Source organism: Pan troglodytes, chromosome 8, assembly GCF_028858775.2.
Source record: "Pan troglodytes isolate AG18354 chromosome 8, NHGRI_mPanTro3-v2.0_pri, whole genome shotgun sequence".
NCBI classification, from domain to species: Eukaryota; Metazoa; Chordata; class Mammalia; order Primates; family Hominidae; genus Pan; species Pan troglodytes.
The window spans coordinates 48,172,021-48,178,066 of NC_072406.2; positions in this window are offsets into that span (position 1 = coordinate 48,172,021).

Genomic DNA, 6,046 nt, shown 5'->3' on the forward strand with positions numbered 1-6,046 from the left:
ACAATCGAGACTGCAATGTGATCTATGTTTCATCTTGTTTTTATAATAAAAAGCTTGAGGGAACAAGCCCAAAGCCCTCACCACAGGATGCTGTGTCCCCTCATTCCCTGACATTTCTTGATTGTCTGCCGCGTGGTGGACTCTGCTGTGTTTCCTGCTGTGACTTCTGCTTTAAGGATGTCCCTGCCCCACCCCCCAGTTTGAAGAGTGGATCTGATCAGTGTGTGGTGGGAGACAGAAAATTGGGAGCTGGTTTGCGGAGCATCCAGCTGCTGCTTTCCCTGTACCACTGGAATTCTTTCCCTTATCTGTCACTCCCAGTAAGTAGGGCATGTCATTGTTGGCTTTCTTTAAAAATATTTATTCTTCCTTCAGAGTCGGAGCTCTGAATTTCTTTTTTCTTTTTTTCTTTTAAGACAGAGTCTTGGTTTGTCACTCAGGCTGGAGTGCAGTGGCGTGATCTCAACTCACCACAACCTCCACCTCCCAGGTTCAAACAATTCTTCTGCCTCAGCCTCCCGAGTAGCTGAGATTACAGGCGTACACCACTACACCCAGCTGATTTTTCTATTTTTAGTAGAGATGAGGTTTCACCATGTTGGCCAGGCTAGGCTCGAACTCCTGGCCTCAAGTAATCCACCTGCCTTGGCCTCCCAAAGTGCTGGGATTACAGGTGCGAGCCACCGCACCCGGCCTAAATTTCTTTTATCTCAATTTTTGTCTTCTCTTCTACAGAGAAGATGAGGAAAGAAGACAAGGAAGAAAAAGGAAAGGAAAACTCCAGGTTTCAGGTGCAGGACAGTAGGACCTTACATTCACTCATCTGCCCAGTCAGTTGCTGTGCGCCAGTGGTGTGGCTGGGGTGGGTGGACACACAGAGGGGACACGAGGATCAGCAGGCAAGATGTACAAAGTTGGAGACGATGCACGCTACATGTTAGAATTCTAGAAAGATGCAGCTGGGGGTTAAACAGGAGACTTTATGTGGGAAGTGGATTTTGAACTGGGCCTTGAAGTGATTGACAGTGCTGGGGCGTGGGGTGGGTACTTCGGGAATACAGAGCACACACACTGCTCCAAGGAGCTTGGGTCTGGAGGACAGAGGGAGGCCAAGTGAGTTCTCACCCAAGAGCTAGTTTCATTTAAAAATCGGGGGAAGACAGAAGCAATGTGTGCGCATGCCTGTGTGTACTCTAGTCTGCAAAATAGGTTATATTATTTTAGAGGAAAGGGACTATCCAATTACTTGGGACCACCAGCAACAGAAGCCCCCCTTCCCAAACCCAGTGGTTTAAACAATAAGGAAATACACTACCTTGCAAAACAAGAAGTCTAGTGGTAAGAAATCCCAGGCTTGCTAATTTAGTGACAACGATGGCATCACGACCAGATCCTTCCTCCTCATTCTTTTCCCTCTACCTGCTGGTTCCCTGACCTTAATATTGCTGCCACAGTCCCAGGCATCAGAAATGGAAAAGACAGCACCCTTTTTGGGGGGATACTGCTTTTTTCTTTGTTTTTTGTTGGTTTTTTGAGACGGAGTCTCACTCTGTCGCCCAGGCTGGGGTGCAGTGGTGTGATCTCGGCTCACTGCAAGCTCCACCTCCCAGCCCAAAGACTGGGCTGAAGGGCACTGGGTTGCTCATGAGGATTCAGCCCCTAGGGTTGAGGAGCTTCCAGGCTTTGGGGAAGCATATGGCCATCAATGTCGAATAAAACTGGGCTTCTGGAAGAGTGGCTTGTAGACACTGGGGACGTCTGGCACTGGGACTGAGTGAGCGCTTACCCTGTACAAGAAGTGAGGAACAGCTTGTGACAGGCTGGGGCTTGAGCCGTGCTCCCAGACATGCATGGGAACTCTTATTCTTGCTCATGAAATGTATCCCTGAAGCCAAGCTTCTGCTACCAAAATAGCACGATTTGACAGCAGTGCTTTCAGCCTTACAGCAGATACTGCCTACGACCTCTCCCTCAACAGAACCAGCAGTAGGGGAAGCTTTGCAAGGGGGAACGTTGCACATCTCGCACACCCTTGCGCGTGGGATCCACAGCGCTCCCACACCCGGGCGTGTGGGATCCGGAGTTCCCCGCACACCCGTGCGCGTGGGATCCACAGTGCTCCCCACACCCGGGCGTGTGGGATCCACAGCGCTCCTCACACCCGTGCGTGTGGGATCCGGAGCTCCCCGCACACCTGTGCGTGTGGGATCCAGAGTTCTCACTGCGTGTGTCTTTCTTTGAACCCTAAAAGTTTCATCTGGACTGCTGGGTATAGAAATTCCTGCTCCAAGGTTAGGGGACTGCATACCTTCTCTGTCCTGTGTAACTAGGTACTTCATAACACTAAGTCATGTGAGATGGGAACATTAAGAAAATGAACTCCTGCTAGTATTTAAACGTGTGACCATGAGGCATGCCTGAAACTGAGAACATGGACATCAGCAACATACTGTGCATGAACGGCAGCTGTTTGAGTGCCAGATGCCTCATTCCTTGTTCAACCACACTTCTCAGTTTTCTTCATATGAAGAAACTTACGTCCAAAACATGCTGTTTCCCATGTGCCTAACAGTACACCTTTAAAAAATATCATGACTTGTGAAACCAACTTGATTGTTCTAGTCTACACCAAAAATAATTAGGCCGCTTTGACGTGTGAGGCAGGCAGAGCTGTTGCCAGTTGGCTGGCCATAATGCAATGACTGTCGTATGGTAGTATACCATGGTTCTCAGAAGTTTAGATGTGCCAGGCTGGAGTGCAGTGGCACGATCTTGGCTCACTGCAACCTCTGCCCCCTGGGTTCAAGTGATTGTCCTGCCTCAGCCTTCCGAGTAGCTGGGATTACAGGTGTGTGCCACTACGCCCATTTAATTTTTGTATTTTTAGTAGAAACAGGGTTTTGCATGTTGCCCAGGCTGGTCTTGAACTCCTGACCTCAGGTGATCCACCCACCTCGCCTCCCAAAGTGCTGAGATTACAGGCGTGAGCAACCGCGCTGGCCATGATTCATCTTTTCTAAGGTCATCTTAAAGACATAGACTTGATTCTGAACTACTCAAGCATGGTATATTTTAATCTTTATGCTTTGTGGGAAGGTTTTTTCTATATAAATCCATTGTCTTGGCTGGGCATGGTGGCTCACACCTGTAATCCCAGCACCTTAGGAGGCTGGGGCAGGAGGATTGCCTGAAGCTAAGAATTAAAGACCAGCCTGGACAACATGGTGGGACTCTGTCTCCACAAAAAAAAAAAAAAAAAAAAAAAAAATTAAGCAAATTAGCTAGGCATGGTGGTGCACACCTGTAGTCCCAGCTATGATATATACGTGATTCATTGATCATGTTGTCTGTATCCTTAAGTTGTCCTATCTTCAGGGCCATGTGATGCGGAGTTTCCAGAAAGCGACATGGGAGTCAGCATGTTCATTCACTCCTTTAAGTCAGTAAGTGAGGCTGCATTTGTAAGAAGTCCAGGAGGAGACAGGGCAGCTTTGGGACCTAGGGCTGTGGCAACCCTGACGTTACCATCCTGGGCTTGCTTTCTTCCAGGTGTGTATGTAGCTCCACAGATGCTACAGCCACGTAGTCATGGCAGTCAAGAATAACAGCTACCGTGTACAGAGTGCTCACCCTGCGCCAAGGGGCTTCCACATTTAATTCTCCTAGCAGCCCAACAAGTGTTGGTGCTGTTACCATTATCCTCATTTTGCAGATGAGGAAGCAAGCTTGGAGAAGTTCAGTAGCTTGCCAAAGGTCACATGGCTCAGGACCAAGTGCAGAACCGGGACAGCGAGCCTCTGTCCTGGCGGTTCTCACCCAGTCTGGACCCAAAGGCAGGAAAGTGTTAAGAAACACTTGCTGGCAATGACTCAAGCAGGTGGTGGCTGCAGAGAGAGAGAGCTCTGTGGCTCTGAGTGGCTATGTGTGGGAACACCCAGACCTTCCTATTCAAATGCACAAAAGCACATTTTCGCTTCTCTCTGGTTTTTCAAATCCCTGATGCTGATCAGGAAAAAATGACTCTACAGTTTAAGGACTAAGGACTAGCTAGCTATTGGAACATCAAAGTCACAGTTATGCTCATCGAAATAGAATCTTACAGCTAAAAGAGGTCTCGCCGGTGTAATTTTTTAATTTTTATTTATTTATTTTTTGAGACAAAGTCTCATGCTCGGTCACCCAGGCTGAAGTGCAGTGGTACGATCTTGGCTCACTGCAACCTCCGCCTCCCAGGCTCAAGCGATTCTCCCACCTCAGCCTCCCAAGGAGCTGGAACTACAGGCACGCGCCACTACGCTTGGCTAATTTTTGTGTTTTTTTGTAGAGACAGGGTTTCGCCATGTTGTCCAGGCTGGTCTTGAATTCCTAGGCTCAAGTAATCCACCTGCCTTGGCCTCCCAAAGTGCTGGGGTTACAGGCATGAGCCACTGAGACTGACCAACAGGTGTAATTTACTCCTTTCATTTTATAGACAAGAAAACCAAATTTCAGATTGATTTACTTAAATATTGCCAGCTATTGACAATAGACTAGAAATACTCAGATCTCTGAACTAGTGTGATAATCTTTATATTACTGTGATGCCTCTATTTTTCTATAAACTGGATTTTCAACCAGCTTTTGTGCAGCATAGCTTTCTGAGGAAGGATTTGTCCCTGTGGTTTGAATGGACGGAAGCTGGAAGGAAAACCCCGTCACTTACTATGCAAAAGTCCAGCTGGTCTCTGTGACAGCTGGAGGACACAGGAACTCTGCCAGATCTATCTCAGCCACCTCACTTTATGAAAGATGCTTGACCTGTGGTTCAGTCATTTTCTAGGACAAATGGCTGTTAACAAGGTGTACAAGAGCTCTTGCTTTCAACGTTTGTGGAGCTCTCAGAAGCGCTGACTTACAGCAGACCAGCGTGAGGCTTAACTTAGGAATGAACTTTTAAATTCTTACCTTTTAAAACACAGTTTACTATTGATACCCCCCCTTTTTTTTTTTTTTTTTTTTTTGAGACAGAGTCTTGCTCTGTCGCCCAGGCTGGAGTGCAGTAGTGCAATCTCGACTCACTGCAACCTCCGCCTCTCGAGTTCAAGTGATCCTCCTGCCTCAGCCTCATGAGTAGCTGGGACTACAGGCGCACACCACCACACCGAGCTAATTTTCGTATTTTTAGTAGAGACAGGGTTTCGCCATATTGCCCAGGCTGGTCTCGAACTCCTGACTTCAGGGGATCCACCCCCCTCGGCCTCCCAAAGTGCTGGGATTACAGACATAAGCCACCGCGCCCAGCCACTACTGATAGACTTTTGAGGAGGTGAGAAGCCCAAATAAGGAGGCTTTGGATGAAAGTGGGCTGTCCCGGGAGAGGATAGCATGAGTGTGCCCGTTTGTGTCTTCTGTTTTGTGTTCCATACCTCTGGAATTTTCATTCAGTAGGTCTGGGAATTTGTATTTTTAACCAGTTCCTTGCATGTTTGTTTGTTTGTTTGTTTGTTTGTTTTTGAGACAGGGTCTTGCTCTGTTGCCCCTGCTGGAGTGCAGTGGCACAATCAGAGATCACCTCAGCCTCTACCTCCTGAGCTGAAGCGATCCTCCTGCCTCAGCCCCCGGAATAGCTGGGACCACAGGCATGTGCCACCACCACGCCAGGCTCAAGTTCCTGGCATGTTTCTGAAGCACTCTAGTGTTGGAGAACACTGAACTCTATGATCTGGGGTTGGGCCTAGCCTAATTTTCCTTTAAGTCATGGATGCTCTTACCCAGCATTTATCCAGCGCACAGACTGTTTAATGTCACAGCCACAGCGCCACCTAGTGTATGTGTGACTTCCAAACGGCGTATTTTCTTAGAAACATTAGTCTGTGAACATTTCAAAACTCAACGGGTGGTATTTCTTTTCTGCCATGGACTCTCCAAGTGTATGCCAAGCCCTATGGGGGCAAGGGATTAAGGGCAGTTTTCTCTGATCTAGTTTGGTGAATTATATTCACAGTAACTCTGGGGAGTCTTGGGTTAACTGTGGGGGAGGGGCAATAATTTGACAAGGTTTGGGAAT